At 48.7% G+C, this 19,599-nt stretch overlaps 1 protein-coding gene across 5 annotated transcripts in view; it reads right to left on the reverse strand.

Moving 5' to 3' along the window:
• PLEKHA5 (pleckstrin homology domain containing A5) overlaps positions 1 to 19,599 on the reverse strand; it is a 93,738-nt gene that overhangs the window by 65,431 nt on the left and 8,708 nt on the right. The window contains exon 1 of one of the 5 annotated variants that reach the window (XM_018562400.1): positions 4,561 to 4,691. The exons of the other annotated variants lie outside the window; for them this stretch is intronic. The gene's annotated coding sequence lies outside the window, so the exon portion shown is untranslated. Of the gene's footprint in view, positions 1 to 4,560; positions 4,692 to 19,599 lie in introns of those variants that run through there. 5 annotated transcript variants of the gene reach the window in all.

Here is a 19,599-nt window from a genome sequence, read left to right on the forward strand (position 1 = left end):
GCGTTGTATAGAGGACTACAAATCAAGGAATAATACATTATACAGCGCAATGCAGAATACCACCAGCTATAGAGGAGTACAACAAATCCCAGCAATAATACATTATAAAGTGGTGCAATGCCGAATACCATCAGCTATAGAGGACTACAAAACCCAGCAATAGTACATTATACAGCGCAATGCAGAATACTGCCGGCTATAATGTACTGTTGCTGGGATTTGTTGTACTCCTCTATAGCTGGTGGTATTGTGCTGTGTTATGTACTATTGCTGGGTTTTGGAGTTCTCTTTAGCCAGTGCCATTCTGCATTCATTGCTGTATAATTTTTTTTATTTCACTATATTGTTACCCACACTTTTTTCTTTTTTACTTCCACTGCTCCAAGCTTGCTCCTGTGATGGACTACAATCTCAATACAAACTAGAAGTCCCATCACTGGAGCCATTTAAAAAAAATTTATGTTATTTAATTTTTTTATCCGATTAACCGATTAATCGAACTTAATAATCGGCTAACTAATCGATTTTGAAAATAATCGTTAGCTGCAGCTCTACATTGCCAACACCAACACCAGTCACCAACATGTCATATCATAGGTGATGAGTTCCTGACCACTGAGCCACCATATATGTCAAACTCCAGCAAAGAAAACCAAACACAAGAAAATACAAAGAACATATAAAGTGTCCCAGACCGCTAAGTCACCATACAGCTGACACAATGAAACTGAATTCATTGATGAGGTGTTCCTGACCACTGAACCACCACATTTGGCTATTGAGAAGGCAAACATTCTGCTTTAGCAAAGATAATACTGGGGATGTAATTCCCAGCATGCACTGCTCCTCCTGTATGCATAAGAACAGGTGGATTCAAGTCAGTCAGGTGGGAAGTGTTGTCGCCCGCTGCCAGCATGCACAGACTCCTGAACATTGGTGCGGTCAGTGCCTAGCGCCCACCCTACAGCAGGGCATCAGGTATAAAATCCGGCACACAGGAAAAGGATGGTGGTACCCACAGCCGATGTGCAGTACTCTACAGGCATGTGGGGAAAGGGGGACCAGTCACAGTAAACAGCATGGCGGCACAATCGCTCCACAAGACATGGACGATCGGCTTCTTGCTGGAGGAATACCATGAATAAATCATCTTTACCAATTACAGAGCAAATAGAAGTATGTAGGTCACCTCTGCACACATGACCGGATAAACCACACAGTCCACTGGAATTAGCTTCAGCCGTCACTCCGCCGCTGGGTGTCCTGCAGCCATATTCCTGTTTAGTGTAATAAACTAATTAAAACGCCCCGGAAAAATTATTTCTCACAGTTGCCGAGCACAAAAAAAGAAACGGAAGACGTACCAAGGTCAACAGGCCACCGCGGAAGATGTGGCGGAATAATGAATATGGAATCAAGTTGAGTTTGCTTGTGAAGACTCGATGACTCTACCTGAACACAATCCGAGCTCCACCATCATTCCCACCAGCACATGTAACCTTTATTTATTTATGTGTGGTAGGTGCGCAGTGTTGTCGGCTGTATGTCTGTATACAAGGTTATAGTCATGTGCCACTGTCCCAGCGACTGTCACTCTGTACTGGAAGAATCCATATTGATCTTAGAAGAAGTCGGTTCTCATAGGTGATGCAATGGAGGCTGACGACAACTTCTCCAGCCATTTCCACACATTCATTGGATGGTTGCAGGTTCAGACTCCATGCTGTGCTCACTCAGAGGAAAGAGAACAGTAATTGCTTTATAATTGTTTCAAATTCATATCCACACCAGGGGCGGATACTGCAGGTCTAGTGCTGAAGTTCCAGGTAGAGCTCACTTCTGTGCAGGTCCACTACACCAATAACACAGCTATGACAGGATGACTGTGGAGGGACTAGGGGAGGACCCCCCATACTCCATCACCAGCAGTGAAATGACTGCACCGACCAACCTTCTCCACCATGAATTGGAAGCTTCTAAAGTACAAACTGGGAAGACAGGAGGATCCTGGAGGGGGGTCAGAATTGATTATAATAAGGCAGGAGTGCTTCTGGAGCAGGAACTACGGTAATACCGCAGGAGGGCTCCAAGAGTAGAAAAACAAGGAGGAGTGCTTCAGGGGAGGATCTATGGGGATAAGGCAGGAGGACTCTGGGAGAGGACAGAACTGTAGGAAGAAGCCAGGAGGGCCCTTGGGGGGAAAGAACAGGGAATTATGGGTATAAACCAGGAGGGCTAAGGGTGGGATTATGGGGGGTAAGGCAGGACGGGGGAAATCTTATAGAGTCCCCATTATTTTTGGCATACATGGACCAGAGTTAGCAGTTAGCCCTCTGACAAGACAAGAGCACCAGACCTTCCCTACAGGACCACAGCCAACAAAACACATTGTTGAATAATAAAGAGCGTAGGGAGGCCAAAAAAATCTATTGGTCAAGTCAAGTTTTAGTTTGGAAAAAGTCTGTCTCCAAAAATGTGGGTTTACAACAGGCAGTAAAGCCCCTCTCCGATAGGACACTGCTTCAGTGAGGTCATTGTTCCATCTAGACATCGCACATAATGCAATTTTTAATTCTGCAGTTAGTGAACTCCATCGTGAGTGTGAACTTTCAGTAGAAGTAACGTGATCTTGGTTTATTGGTGTGCCTTGCCTAAAATTTTGCTCAAGTTGCGCTCGCCCACACCAACCAATCACCTCCCATTGTTATGACAGAAGATGAGATGCAATTGGTTGCTCTGGGTTACTTCCTATTTGCTCTGCGTACAGCCAGGATGAACCATGTTGATTATTATAAAAGGAGGAAAGGGTAATAATGGTGCCTCCTAGAGAGCCAATCAGATCTTTTCTTTCCAGACAGATCAGGAAGGTTATTGGCTGTCACAGCCAAGAGACTCTTTCCGCTCCTCTGTGCCATCTCTTGTGATGGACGAGGCTCGGCGTCGAGAGGGTTAATGGTACCCGAAGCACAAATCCAGCATGAAGAGATAAACAGCATCTGCTGTCAGGCTGGGTGTGTGGGAGATCCAACCGAGGACATATGGGGCCTCTGTACATCCTACAATCTCTGCAGAACGCGGCAAACTACCGCACGCTGAACCAATATGGCGGATCACTGCGGATACGCTGAAAAATTGTGCACACGAGGCAGAAGTCTTGGGGTGTCCCCGGTGATGTGTCAGAAGGATAAACCACCCGGATCACAGGAAGTGAAATAACCTGAAAAGCCCCAGATTGTCCTCACCCTCCAGGGTCTTCTCTGCCCTGATGTCCTCCTGACACCTCCCAATCTGCTCTAATCTTATCACTCCACCTTTGACATCAAAGCTTCCCCTGTACTGAGATGGGAGGGATGCCGGTCCACCAAAATACCCCCAATTTTGTGCCCATAGAGACCCCTGTGCTGATGTAAGGTGGGGAGCAAAATCTAACAGTGTGGAGGACTCTTTCCTTCTCTGCACACCCTACTTCCTGCCAGTATGTTTCTTACACCCAGCAGTGCCTGCCATATAATGACCCCTTTCACACCTGATCAGAAAGTTCACACTGGGGACATGCTGGATGGCCACAATGTGGATTTCCCTGGAGAGGACAGAACCGCGGAGCGAGCTGAATGGAATATAAATAGAACAGGTTGTACATTTAGAGTGGAGTTCGGTGATAACGGGCTGCCATATGGGAGAGAGATATGTAGGAGGAACGCTCGCCCAACTACCGGCAACTCAGCCAACTCCATCAATAAACCTACCGGCAGGAGGCCAGGGACCTCCATGGAGGATGGAGCTTCTATATAAAAGATATAGGTAGATGGATACAGATGAGCCAGACACTTCTGTGCTATCACAGCAATTCTACCTGAACTGTTCTATCCATACATGTGTCATGGTTACCGCACTGTACTGACAGATCTTCAGAGTTCTCAAAGTCGGAGTAACAATACAGCTGAGAGAGCGTCCAGCACCAATCACACTGACATTATAACAGCCGTGTTCACCGGGCAGTCAGCACCTCAGTGCAGAAGCATCCTGATGGATCAGAGCGAGGACCATCCTGATGGATCAGAGCGAGGACCATCCTGAAATCTATTACAGGGAAATCAGCAGCAAAAGATAATTCTATACACAGTTTGCATATTACATGGCATCTCTGTACTGGATCACCAGGACCAGAACTATCCCATGGTCCACCATCTCTGTGAACAAAGCCAGAGCAGCGATAGGTCTCCACAGACAAACAGACCACATATCAGACAACAGAACTGGATTGTCAGAACCGGGACCATGAGATGGACAAGAATCTATCAGCTGCTGAGGTGCACTGTGCTGTTCTGTGCAGGGAGGAGAGAGGAGCAGGAGTCGCTCGCAGCACTGCGCAGGCCTCGCCGCTATTCACAGATAAACTCATCGCAATTCTCTCGGTGCATCTACAGATGGAGAGCGCGGGCAGCCGTGTCGGCAGGAGCGCTGGGAGCTTGGGAAACACAAAGGGTTAATCTTCATGCCGAGGTTGCATCGTACAGGTGACACAAGCAGCGTGTATACACGAGGGAGACGCTCACCTACCTGGCGGAGGGAGAGAGGCGCGAGGCACGGGGACATGTCAGCGCTGACCTGCCACGCTCTGCTGTGCCTCGGCTGAATGACGGAGGATCTGTGCGAGCGCTCCGATCTCCGGGAAGGAGGCTCCGATCTGAGCATGCTCAGTGCCACCATCAACAGCTCAGCATGTGACTGGAACTCACAACCATCATCTGTCTGCCGAACACACTTTGTGTCCCAGCCGTCAGCTTGTTAACACCGAGATCCGGCGGACGGGGACAAAGGCTGCCACCCATCCCGGGGTACCAACACCTAGCCAGGCGTAACACCATCACCGGGGGTCTGGAGAGCCAGCAATGAAAGGATCCCTCACAGAGAAGACAACTTCCGTCTTCACATCACCTGAGAGCTCAATCAGCACCGTGCGGTAACTCATAGCAACCAAAGCCTAGTGAATGCTGATTGGCTGCTTTGCGTTGTCTCACTCAGAGTTCCAAAACCCAAATCCCAGCATGTGAATAGGGCAGTTGTTGCAGTTAGCAACAAAGTGCTCAACAACCGCAATTAACGTCCCGGAAACGGTCACATGGTTTTATTAGGGGGGAGCGTTTCCATGACTAGACAAGGCTCTACCTGCAGCCATACCAGCCGTGGGTGCTTAGGCCCAATAGGGAGCGCTCTTCTCCTAGTAGTGCACCATAGCTGGAAAGGAAGGGCCTCACCAACGTTGTCTGTCAATGAAGCTCTAGCGTTCCATCGCAATGGAAACAGGCTCCACTGACGCATTTCGCCCTAAAGAACTTTATCATAGGGGGTCTTCTCCTTTAATTTCTTATCAGCAGGAAACTAAAAAGAACCATGAGGATGAACAGGAAGGGGCCAATAAACCGACCAATCACCACAGATCTGTTCTCCTAATCATCACCGTGGGATCGATATCTGGATTTGTGTACACAGTGGTCACCTCTGTCATCATCAGGATATCAGTCCCACGTGCCTCCAGCTCCGTCACATGACAAGATCAGAACCTCCGGGTCTATAAAGCTTCCTCTGAACTCTTTTCCGTTATTTAAAGATTAAGGCCCATGTTGCTCACTTTATTAGTGCAAACAGATGCACAGTGTAGATGGGTGTCGAGATAAGGAGGCTCGACACGTTTCCCACACAATGTAGTCATCTGGAAGGTCCCGGTGGTCCAAGAACTTTGTGTGTGAAAAGCATCGAGGCGCCTCATCTTAATACCAGTCTACACCGTGCATCTGTTAGTACTGAAGTGAGGCTCGTCAGCCTTCTCTTTGGATTTCTTTGCATGTACTTGGACTGGGTGGTCCGAGGTAGACTTCTGAGAGCTAAGGAACATGGGAGCAGCTCCATTACGGTGGGGCCGACTGCGGTGACACTGGCTGCATTGTGGTGGAACCGGCTCCAGTGTGGTGGCATTGGCTCCACTGCGGTGGAACCAGTTCCATTGAGGTGGCACCGGCTCCACTGGGGTGGCACCGGCTCCACTGGGGTGGCACCGGCTCCACTGGGGTGGCACCGGCTCCACTGGGGTGGCACCGGCTCCATTATGTTTTGCTCTTCTCCTTATGACCGGCTGTGAGGGAGTACGAGGATCTCACAGCGATGGCGACATTTTGATTCTGTTGAGTCTGAAGGTTTACGTTCACAACGGTGGAGCAGAAAGCGTCTTCCTGAACAGCCAATCACGTTCTTCATTTAAGCGTCCCACCAACACTGGAGCAATAAGTTGGCATCTGTACCAGTATTAGAACTCATGGGGCACATGTGTGGACAGGCCACGTGTTTGGGGGACCAATCAGACGGCACCACAGGCCGCGAATCACAGAGTGGTACTACTTCCAGACGTGACCATTGTCCATGTGGCCGCAGCCCGTTATCGGAGGTTGGTGGCTCTCTCGTCATTTGGTAAAGAGGGGAAGGCGACAGATTTAAATATAATGTCACCAGCGGCATGCGGGCGCAATCCCAGGCGAGCTCCCGTGAGGTCACCTTAAAGATCTGTTGATGAGATATCGGGGAGCTGGGACCCGGCGGAGGAATGCCGACACACTGCCAGCTCGGCTCTCCTCTTACCGGAGAGAGAGACGTGTAAACTTTGGCACTCCGCGGTGAATTGGTTGCCATGGCGGCACCGTATGAAATGAACACAACAATCAAGAACTGTGAAGAAAAAGCTCTAGCGGATAATCAGGAGTTATTTAAAGAGAGCGGAAGTGAGAGGAGGAGAGAGAGAGAGAGAGAGAGAGAGAGAGAGCGATCCGAACGGTGTAACGTGTAAAGCACAACTCCGGCCCAACAGCTACATAGAGATTTACATTTCTATCAGTGCTAAAGACCATTTAATTCTGGTCAGGCAGCCTTGTGATCCAGACACCCCGTGTCACATAGCACAGCCAGGCCCCCGGGCCACCCTGCTGACTACCTATAGCACAGCCTGGTCCAGGGTCCGCCCCAGCCTGTGACTAGACTATGAGGAAGAAGCAGTAGCACAGTGGTGGGTCAGCTCTCTGCTGTCTCCTACTGTCAGTATGTTCACAAACAGACCAACAGCTGTGTGCAAAGCAACTGAACCCGATTGGCTGCTAGGGCGGCCCCTCCCTCTCTCAGTGCTGGGATGATATAAAGACAGATACAGGTACCTATGCAAGCCAATACCGCCCCATAGACCAAGTTTTAGGGTCCCGGATGCAGATCTTAGGATGTCACTGAGGCTGGAAGGAGGCCGTGTGCTCCACAGTGATCAGAGAATCCGGAGGACAGACTGCTCGTGATGGGAAGCAAGGAGCAGAATAAGATCACACTGCAGGTCCTCTCACCGAGCACCGCTGGGGGCCCTGCCAGTCCCCAGTAATATGGCAGTCTCTTACAGTCCCCACTAATATGGCAGTCTCTTACAGTCCCCACTAATATGGCAGTCTCTTACAGTCCCCACTAATATGGCAGTCTCTTACAGTCCCCACTAATATGGCAGCAGCTTCTTACATTCTCTCATAACATGGCAGCAGTCTATAGATAGCCCCTCCCAGTCCCCAGTAAAATATCCTGAATGTCTCACAGTCACCTAGATCATGCTACTAGTTTCCATCAGTCTCTGATAACATCACGGCAATCTCTAACATCTCTTGCACCACAGAGCAGTGTCTTGTTACTTAGCAGATAACGTGGGGAACAAATGGAGGCAAAGCAGGTTGTGGCCCCGACCCCCAGAATCAGACTTCATTCTAAGTCAAGCAAAACAAATGGCAGACGCACTCATCAGTTCGTCACCAGCATTACAGCAAGGTGCACATGGAAGGGCCTCATACAGAACAACAGCAAAAAGTTTCCCAGCACACTCACCAGCCAGCATGCAAAAAAACTTGTCTACCGCTAAGGATAATAACAGAGGTTTGGATACACGTCTTCTGCAGAAAATGTGAAAGCAGCACAGCCGCGCCAAGGCACCTATTATAGTGCGGTCCTAACTATCTATTTAATCCTCTGCCCCATGTGCTCCATCTTGGAGCACATGGGGCAGAGGATTAAATTGGGTGCAGGTTTATTTTTGCATGCTGGCTGGTGAGTGTGCCACAAAACTTTTTGCTGTTGTATTGTATTATGCCCTTCCATGTGCACCTTGCTGTAAAGCTGGTGATGAATTGATGAGTGCGTTTGCCATTTGTTTTGCTTGACTGATTTGGTGCAGTGACGCATGTGGGGGGGGTCTCAGCTGCCGTTGGGATGTGCGGGGTCCCTTGTGCGTCCCTGTGCCTTTAAGGGGGGGGTCGGGCTTCCTCCTGACAAACCTGCACCCAATTTTATCTTCTGCCCCATGTGCTCCAAGATGAAGACTCTCATAGTTTAGAGCTAGGACAGCACTATAAGAGGTGCCTTGGCGCTGCCGTGTGGCTTTCACATTTTCTGCAGAAGACGTGTATCTAAACCTCTTTTAACCTTAGTGGTGAGACAGTTTTTTTTGCATTCTGGCTGGTGAGTGTGCCAGGAAAACTTTTTGCTGTTCATTCTAAGTCAGACATGGCGTTCTCAGTCAGACGGTCTGATGACCTACAAGAGGAAGCCGCAGTGTTCAATTCCAAAGTGAAAATTAGCTGCGACTCCTCCCCCCCGTACTGGACCGTCACAGCGAGGGATGAAGAGCCGACACAAATCCCTGTACTGGACCGTCACAGCGAGGGATAAAGAGCTCACAACTCCCTGTACTGGACCATCACAGCGAGGGATGAAGAGCTGACACCAACTCCCCGTACTGGACCGTCACAGCGAGGGATGAAGAGCTGACACCAACTCCCCTGTACTGGACCGTCACAGCGAGGGATGAAGAGCTGACACCAACTCCCCGTACTGGACCGTCACAGCGAGGGATGAAGAGCTGACACCAACTCCCCGTACTGGACCGTCACAGCGAGGGATGAAGAGCTGACACCAACTCCTCGTACTGGACTGTCACAGCGAGGGATGAAGAGCTGACACCAACTCCCCGTACTGGACCGTCACAACGAGGGATGAAGAGCTGACACCAACTCCCCCGTACTGAGGGGTCACAGCGAGGGATGAAGAGCTGACAACTCCCCGTACTGGACCGTCACAGCGAGGGATGAAGAGCTGACAACTCCCCGTACTGGACCGTCACAGCGAGGGATGAAGAGCTGACACCAAATCCTCGTACTGGACTGTCACAGCGAGGGATGAAGAGCCGACACCAACTCCCCCGTACTGAGGGGTCACAGCGAGGGATGAAGAGCGGTTCCCCTAAGCAACGACGCACATCTTATTTCGTTTTTAAGAGATGACTAAAGAGGAATCTAAGTTGACATACACCAGTGAAGTGGGGTTGTTTGTGGGACAATGGTGGAGCAGGGACAGTGTGGATGACTTGGGATACATCAGCGCAGGGGGGACAATGACGTGGGATAAACCATCATACATCAGCGCGGGGGGGGGAGAATGACAGCATTGAGGAAGGGGTATAAACCAACATACACCAGCAGGGAGAAGAGGGGGCACAAATGGGACAAGCCGACATACATCAGGAAGGTGGGAGGTTACTGACCATTATACAAACTTTTACGAAGCTGGACACAATGAGCGGACTACAACACTGATGACTTATATCCAATTGGCCAAAGCTAGAAGGAATTATATCAGATTGTGATGGTTGATGAGGAAGCTGAGTGTTCCCAGAAGCTTGCAATCACTCTGGGCCACTGAAAGTCATCACTGCAGCTCTACAAACACTCAGAGTAATGATCAGACACAGAGTGCCATCTGCTGGCCAGAGCCAGGAATGGCACGCCAGAGAGAGCCGCCTCGGCTGAGGAATTTGGAGTAAAATAAAATGACTTGTTGGCAGACAGACGAGTTAGTAAAGTGTGACAGCGGAGAGAGAATGTAGGTCACATAAGACGCTCCAATGTATTCCCAACGAGACGCCGCCAATTAAAGTGCCATTTATCCACAAGTATCCACCACCAACAGCCGCCGAAACGGTCAACCGATCACCACGCAGCCCGGAGCCAGCCAGGAATGATTAATGGTATCCAGGCTGACCACACACGGGATGATTACATTTCTTCTATTGAAAAGATCAAGAGTGAACAATCGATTGTAACGTTTCCAGGTGATCGATCGCTTCTTATCATTAGCAGATTTCCTTTAAACGGCAATTGCTTTAAAAAGGACCATTGCTAATTGTCACACTTGTCGAAAAAAAGTTTGCAAGATATGGGAGGAGCTTCAGTTTGATGTACCAGGGGTGGGACTTAAAAGGACAGCGTTGTTGGCAAAGCACACAGCTAAGAGGCGTAGCCGGGATTTACACCTTGCAAGGGATCGTGGGAAGCGAGCCCTGCCACTGATCAGCTTTATCTGCTGTAAGAAGAGTCCAATCTTTCCATCACAGTCTAAAGGTGGCCATACACTGTACAACCATCGCAAGACCTTAGTCTTGCGATGGTTGTAAAGTGATTAAAAAAACGTACGATCTGCCCATCTTGGACAGGCAGATCGTACTCTCGATCATCGCAAGCTTGCGATGACTGCAATGAGGGGCGGGCTTACAATGACTGCAAACGGGCAGTGTGCGCGTGCGCACACCGGCCCGTTCGGCAGTTGTCGAACCAGCAGGCCACTAACTCGCCGAGAATCGTACGATTCCCGGCGGGTTTTCTAGCATGCTGGGTCGACGGAAGACGTGCGACCGTACAGTAGAAACGGTCGCACGCCTTCCATACACTGCACGATTCTCGTACGAGAATCGTGCAGTGTATGGGCACCTTAAAGCTCACCACAAACGGTACAATCTCTTTTAGAGCCAATCATGCAGTCCCTCGTGCAAGGGCCCATCTGATTGGGTACATAGGGATCGGATAGTTTTAGGTAGCTTCTCAGAGCGGAGAGATTTGGTAAATCTAAAGTTGACTGAACAAAGTAGGGATACCATTTTCTCCAGGCCAAGTACCGACCATCTAAATTCTAAAACAATACAGACTAATGATTGGACCTTGGTGGAGCGCCAGGACCAGGTCCCAGCTGCAAACGCTGCAAACGCTGCAACCCTGGTAGCTCTGCCACTGACTCCAAGCTATTGAGGACTACAAATGTTAGCATTACATTGTACAGCAATGCCAAATACTACCAGATATAGAGGACTACAAATCCCAGGAATAACTTATACAGCAATGCAGAATACCATCAGCTAGAGAGGACTACAAATCCCAGCAATATACATTATACAGCAATGCAGAATAATATGAAGCTACACTAGAGCTGTGTGGGGTCTGACCAGGGCTGTACAGAGTCTCAGGGAAAGGTGTGCAGCAACCCAGGAGGAGGATGACATGTGCAGATGGGGCATTAAACTGCGGTTGCAAGGTCGCCAGCAAGTGCAGGACCTTACCGCAGCCAAATGTGTTTAAAAATGTTAAGCGCCTTTATTGGCGCTTAGTATGGGGAGAGATATACTAGTGTCGGTATCGGTGCATCCCTAGAACAAAGGTTGCTCAATCAGATTGTAATGTGTATGGTGAGCTGAACTGTCATTGTCCAGTGCCAGTTGGAACCTGATGTGGTTGGGTTGGGAGGTTGCGTGGTTGGGTTGGGAGGTTGCGTGGTTGAGTTGTGTACAACCACAGTTCTCAATACAGATCATTTTACCCAGAAGGTCCATTGCTTTTCAATTGTTCTGTATGTGGCCCCTTCTGAAGTCTATAAGACAATAAGCCAATAAGACGTCCAGTCAATGAGCAGACAAGAAACATACATCTGTGACAACATTAGAAGATTTCTCTTATTCTAATTGTCTCATGGTGACAGCGCAGCGACACAGCAAGATGTCCCCAACGCTGATGAGAACCCGGCGGGCCGGAACAGTGCTGGAAAGGGATCAGAGCGTTGGTGGGAAAATCGCTGATTTCTATGCAGCCGGAAATCTTTTCACAAAGAAAAGATTATTGAAAGTGCTCCAAAGAATGATAGAAAAGTTTCATTTCTCAGACTGTCCAGCAGGTGGCGCCATTCCCCATCGGATCAGATGCTGGAGCATCAAGCGGCAGCCAGTCCACCGCGATATAGCGATGGGATCCGGCCGCTCACAGCCTCACAATGGAGGAACTCTGACAACATTCGCTTATTTAAAGAGACCCTGTCATTACAAAAAATAAAAGTTTAACGAAATCCAGTCTTGGCAAACACACTGGTAACACTCACCATCAGAGCCTCAGTTGGCTCAGGTCGCCACTAGAATCTTCAGCACGCAATACTTCCCGGTGTGTCGGACGCATGTGTCTCCTTGTTACCATGTGGAGATGGATAATATACAAGTCCCAGAAGGTCCCACCAGCCGGAGTGTCCAGTTCAAGTGCCAGCAGGGTGGTGGCATTTGCTGCAATTTGCCCCTTACGCGAGCTGACAATATGCAGGAGCAGACCACGGAATGACAGCACAGAAGACATTACATGAGCTGGCAGTATGCAGGAGAAGAGCAGGGAGTGTCAGCACTAAAGACATTAAATAAGTTGCTAGTATGCAGGAGCAGAGCAGGGAGTGTCAGCACTTCATAGACATTAAATAAGTTGCCAGTATGCAGGAGAGGGTTCACCGAGTTAAAAGGGGAACTCTGCTGAGCACGGACCGGTCACACAATATAACAGAGGACACGGGGTGACCATGCTGGGCCTCCTGTTAGTATGGCGGAGGAAGGCAGTGGGTCTAGCAGCATTGCTCACATGCCGCACCTTGCCTCTGAGCGGCGGGTCCCCATGTATACGGCGAAATGCGAATTTAATTCTTCCAGTGAGAGGATAAAATATTCAGGTCTGTGCAGAGAACGCCGACCGCCATCAGGAAGGACGATTGCGCTCACTTTATATTCATGAGGATGTTTTATCTGCAGCCACAACAACCATAATCTGACCGGATCTTCACTACAAACAGAACATCGGCCGCCATCAGTGCCTCCGAGTGCCGCACTCAGGGAATGCACAAACACCCGGACCAGATAAAGGACAACTGACTGCAATCTGATTGGCTGCCAGGAGATAAACTCCGGCCACAAATATTTCATTGAATTATATTCCTCAATAGCTGCAAAGAATATAAATTCACTTTGTCTGCACCCAATGCCCAGATGTTACCTCGTAAAAGTAGCAGTGACATCATCACTGTGCTGCACATAGCCTGTGCACAGAGCAGAGCTGTGGGAGGGACCCAGCAGGCAGAGATTTCCTGGAGATGACAACATTCACCCAGGGCCAATAACTGCATAATAAGAAGTTCACCCAAAATTATCTGTGGAATTTGCTGGGCTGAGCGACCAGCTGGCTGTGTACACCATAGCAAAAAATAACCACACAACCTCCCAACCCACAACCACGCATCCTCCCAACCCACAACTCAACCACGCAACCTCCCAACCCACAACTCAACCACCCAACACACAACCACGCATCCTCCCAACACAACCACGCATCCTCCCAACCCACAACTCAACCACGCAACCTCCCAACCCACAACTCAACCACCCAACACACAACCACGCATCCTCCCAACACAACCACGCATCCTCCCAACCCACAACTCAACCACGCAACCTCCCAACCCACAACTCAACCACCCAACACACAACCACGCATCCTCCCAACACAACCACGCATCCTCCCAACCCACAACTCAACCACGCAACCTCCCAACCCACAACTCAACCACCCAACACACAACCACGCATCCTCCCAACACAACCACGCATCCTCCCAACCCACAACTCAACCACGCAACCTCCCAACCCACAACCACCCCACCCCCCACCCAACCCCCCCACCCCCAACCCAACCCCCCCACCCCCCAACCCACAACTCAACCACGCAACCTCCCAACCCACAACTCAACCACGCAACCTCCCAACCACGCAACCTCCCAACCCAACCAACACACAACCTCCCAACTCAACCAACACACAACCTCCCAACTCAACCAACACACAACCTCCCAACTCAACCAACACACAACCTCCCAACTCAACCAACACACAACCTCCCAACTCAACCACCACACAACCTCCCAACTCAACCAACACACAACCTCCCAACTCAACCAACACACAACCTCCCAACTCAACCAACACACAACCTCCCAACTCAACCAACACACAACCTCCCAACTCAACCAACACACAACCTCCCAACTCAACCAACACACAACCTCCCAACTCAACCAACACACAACCTCCCAACTCAACCAACACACAACCTCCCAACTCAACCAACACACAACCTCCCAACTCAACCAACACACAACCTCCCAACTCAACCAACACACAACCTCCCAACTCAACCAACACACAACCTCCCAACTCAACCAACACACAACCTCCCAACTCAACCAACACACAACCTCCCAACTCAACCAACACACAACCTCCCAACTCAACCAACACACAACCTCCCAACTCAACCAACACACAACCTCCCAACTCAACCAACACACAACCTCCCAACTCAACCAACACACAACCTCCCAACTCAACCAACACACAACCTCCCAACTCAACCAACACACAACCTCCCAACTCAACCAACACACAACCTCCCAACTCAACCAACACACAACCTCCCAACTCAACCAACACACAACCTCCCAACTCAACCAACACACAACCTCCCAACTCAACCAACACACAACCTCCCAACTCAACCAACACACAACCTCCCAACTCAACCAACACACAACCACGCATCCTCCCAACCCACAACTCAACCACGCAACCTCCAAGCCCCCGTTAAATCAAAGACTGTCCACCTGGAGCATCCAAAGACCCAATGGCCAACACCACTATCAAACCAGACCCCCCCACCCCTATTCCTGATGGACCCCAGGCACCCAATCCAGTCCCCAAGACAGGGTGATACAGCCCAGCTAATGGGAGCCAGGGAAATACAGGAAGTCTTCTTAGTACAGCACCAACTGACTAGACACGTGCCTTCCTGACCCATTGCCAATTGCATAGGCTGCTCTCAATGCTTCATTGCTGGTATTCCTGTTTCTATAGCACTAACACATCCCATAGCACTTTTCCATATTGGAAGATGACACAATAAAAGCATAAGAGGACTGAAAAAAGCTCACAATCTACTAAAGATGACATGTCCCCTTTAACGTGTTTGATTAGGCCAGCCCTGGAGACCAGGAAGAAACTCTGGACTTCTGGAAACCCAACAAACCAGTTTTACACATTGGCTAGGAAACGGCTCGGCGTTATCAGAGTCTCACAACAAATAATGGCCCTGCCAGGTCTGCCCACGGGGAGGGGGGCCAAATCCAGGGCTGAAATCAATCCGCATCATGCCAGATTGCTGGTAGGAGGGTGCAATGGGCTGCTCATGACCACGCCACCCATTTACTATATGTAATAAAGCATCCCATTGGCTGTTACACATAGTACATACACGAGTCATGTGTGCTGGAGAAGTATGCATGTGCTTCCTGCTTCTCACATACACTTTGTGTCAGTGGAACAACCTGCCTGTTCATACCTGCAGGGGTGGATGGTGGAGAGGTTGGAGTTCAACCCACCATTTCCTGAATCACCCCTCAATCCCCTCTATACTGGGGATCAGCACTGCACTAAAGGGAAACTCTGGTCAAGCCAATAAAACTATAATATCAGGTAATGAGCAATTCTGTACAGTTTTCTTACTACAGAAGTTCCTGCACCGACTATAAATCACTTTCCTGCAGCACATTTCAGTGTTGACAATGCTCAGAAGTAGGATGGCGTCACAAGAGATCTGCAGAGTACGAAGGAATGCTGCAGACGGATTGCAAACAAACATTCACATCAACCTGCCATTCCCCAACTGCTGTAAATCAGATTGGCTGCCATGAGCTCCGAGCGTCAGTCCTACCCTCAGAGGCTTCCATAAACCAGATATATTCAGTAAAATGATTGCAGAGCAAAGAGCAAACCCCAGAGCAACCAATCGGAATCCATCTTGTACTGGTCTGATCTCTGGCTGGGTGCTATGGGTTGATTGCTCTCGGCAATGTGTACTAAGTCTGGCAGGGTAGACAGGTCGGGCCCCCCAGTTGAATGTACCGCCTATGGGGTTCCAAGGATCATTACATGTCTGTTTTCTATATTCTGCGTTTTAACGCGTCATGCATCTTGTCTTGTGTTGCGTTTTAAGTGCGTTGGAGCGTGAGAGAATTTGCACAGCAATCAATCAGACTACAAGCAGAAAGAGTGGGAAATGTCTTCACCTTGTTACACATAACTGGCTGCTTAAAGGAATCATGGAGGAGCCACTAGATCAGTGAATGTTGTGGAGGAGCTGCAGGAGGGTAAACCGGAATATTATGTCTCTGTATTATAGGTGAATAATAAAGGAGGAGCTGCTGCCAGGTACACTACACTGCAACGTTATATCTGTGTATTACCAATAAATGTTCTGGAGGGGCCGCTGGTGGGTACACTACAACGTTATATCTGTGTATTATCAATGAATGTTATGGAGGGGCCACTGTCTGGTAAGTCGGGACATTCATTGTCCTGGGTATTAGTTAGGGTGCAGCGGCTCTCACACGGACTTGTTGCTGCAGTAATGTGTGCCAAGTTCCCGGCTGGGACAGAAAATGCTAAATAAGGTTGCAGTGTCAGCAGAGGAGGATTTAATGCCGAGTGCCTCCATTACAGGGAATGTTTAGATTTCACCCGCGCACTCTCTGCTCCCGAAATCCAGGAAGGGAGGGGTGAGGCCTCTATCTTTTACGGGATGCTGCATGTATCATTCAATCCTATTATCTGTGTAACAGATTTCACCATCAGGTCTACTTCTGAGCTCACACTGACCTGCGACCTGGAGAATAAACACTCAGCAGTAAAAATCACACCATGCATTGAGCAGGTACACGCTACATATCTGCTGGTGATGAGCAAGGTCATCACAAATTTTGGGGCACTAAAAGTCTAGAGGTAGACCATCAGAGTTGGAGATCTTTAGACCCCGCACGCTTCTTGAATGCTGGTTTCTAGATACATCTATGTCAGCTGTACAATTCCCCGCAGGGAGCATCATCCTGTAACACAGGAAAAATCAATTGCCCGTCATGTGCGGCGTTTGCTCGCGGTCAGGATGAAAAGTGACATGTTTGTTGTATTTTATCTTTTTGTTAACAAACAAAAACTTTTCCTTTGCTCCTTTAAGACTTTCACCCATCGAAGACAGAACAATGTGTAGGTTCACCCGCCTGTAGACGCCTCCAGGGAGAACGTGAGATATGTTGGCACCGATCCTCAGAACATGAATTGTATGCCAACACTATAATAACGCAGGCCGTCCCTCCAGCCCACATTGTAGACGTTTTTAAAAAGGAGGATGCACAGTAAACACTTTCGCCGGGTGGACAGAACAGCCCAAGAAGAGGTTTACAAGGTCATTCCTGGCTGAGGGTGGGGAGCGAGAACTGCAAAGAGCTGCATGCCTGTTTCTCTGGTTTGACACAATGGTAATTATAGACGGGATAATTAATACTAGCAGCAAGTGAGGTGTGAGCTGATAAACATGTATTTATACAGGGAGAGAACAGCTTCTCCCTGCCCGGCCCAATACCATCATCCATCACTACTCAGAGACATCAAATATAATCACCTACTCACCATCGCTCTGCCCACCATCTCCATCCATCACTGACCAAAGACATCAAATATAAATCACCGACACACCATCGCCATCCATTACTGATCAAAGACATCCAAAATAACCACCAATCTACCCAACATCCAATACCATCATTGATCAGAGCCGTGCAAAATAAACACCGACCTCCCTCCCTCCAGCCCTACATTTCCATCCACCACTGATCAGAAGCATCCAATATAGCCACCAACCTACTACCACTCTGTCCTACATCTCCATCCACCAATGATCTGAGGCCTCCAATATAGCCACTAACCTCCCACCACTCTGCCCTACATCTCCATCCACCACTGATCAGAGGCATCCAATATAGCAGCCAACCTCCCACCACTCTGCCCAACATCTCCAATTATTAGAGACATTCAATATATCCACGGACCTCCAACTATTTTGACCAATATTTCCATCCACCACAGATCAGAATTATCCAATGAAACTGCACACCTGCCACCAATCTGCCAAAACATCTTCTACCATCACTGATCAAAGCCATCCAAAATAACCAACCTCACACTATTCGGCGAAAGAGATCAATCCACCACTGATCATAGTGTGCAATATAAAACAGAAGCCAAACACCACTCAGCCCTTCATCTCCATCAATCACTGATCAGAAACATCCAATATAGACACAACTTCCCACCACGCTACCAAACATCTCCAATTATTAGAGACATTCAATATAGCCACTAATTCACCACCACTCTGCCCAGCATCTCCATTCATCACTTAGAGCCATCCGATATAACCACTGACCTTCCATAATGCTGCCCAACATCTCCATTCATTACAGGCATCCAATATAACCTCTAGTCCACCACCACCCTGCCCAACATCTCTATCCATCACTGATCAGAGAAATCCAAAATAACCACTGGCTGTTTAACATTATGGCCAACATCTCCATCCATCATGGATCAAAGATATATAATATGACCACTGACCCACCACCACACTACCAAACATCTCCTTCCATCACTATCACATCTCCACATGCATTGACAGGTCTAAGGGACGTGCTCCTTAACGCATGTGTCGACACGGTTTCTGATGCAATTCCAATCAAAGAAAAATGCCAAAATGTGAATAGACCCTGAACTATTAGTAAGCAATGGGTTAGGTATCCAGCATGGTAACCAAATCTCCATAACTTTGCCCTGCCACCACTCTGCCCAACATCTACATCCATCACGGATCAGACACCCCTAATATAACCATTGATCCACCACCACACTACCCAATATCTACATCCATCACCATTACATCCCTACACATTAACCTACATGGACGGGTCTAAGGGACATGCACCCTAACACGTGTTGACGCGTATTTTGATGCAATTCTGTTGATCTCAATCAAAGAAAATGCAAAAAACGTAATAAGACCATGAGCATCTATCATTAATTAGTGCCTTAGGTATCAAGAATGGTAACCAAATCTCCATCACTTTGCCCTGGCTAATCCTTGTTCAATCAGAGACAATCACAGGGGGAAGTCCAGTATGGGTGCCAGCTCCACTCATTCTACTTCTATTATTCTCCTCACCCAGCTGGTTCGGGCTGTATTTGCAGTGGGTTTAGTGGTTTCGGTCTGGGGTCACTTTACAGATAATCATGTTATTGTGAGAAAAGGTGCAGCTCACACCACTTTGGTATTAAATTCACCTGAATAGAAAAAGCAGTAGTCAGGAACAGAAAGCAAAGCTTGAATGTGGCAAGAGACCTTAATTATCTCTAGACTAGGGGTCAGCAACCTTGAACACTCAAAGAGCCATTTGGACCCGTTTCCCACAGAAAAGAAAACACCGGGGAGCCACAAAACCCTTTTTGCATCTAAAATTAAGATAACACAT

Source organism: Nanorana parkeri, unplaced genomic scaffold (assembly GCF_000935625.1).
Source record: "Nanorana parkeri isolate BGI_ZX_2015 unplaced genomic scaffold, ASM93562v1 scaffold576, whole genome shotgun sequence".
Classification (NCBI taxonomy): domain Eukaryota; kingdom Metazoa; phylum Chordata; class Amphibia; order Anura; family Dicroglossidae; genus Nanorana; species Nanorana parkeri.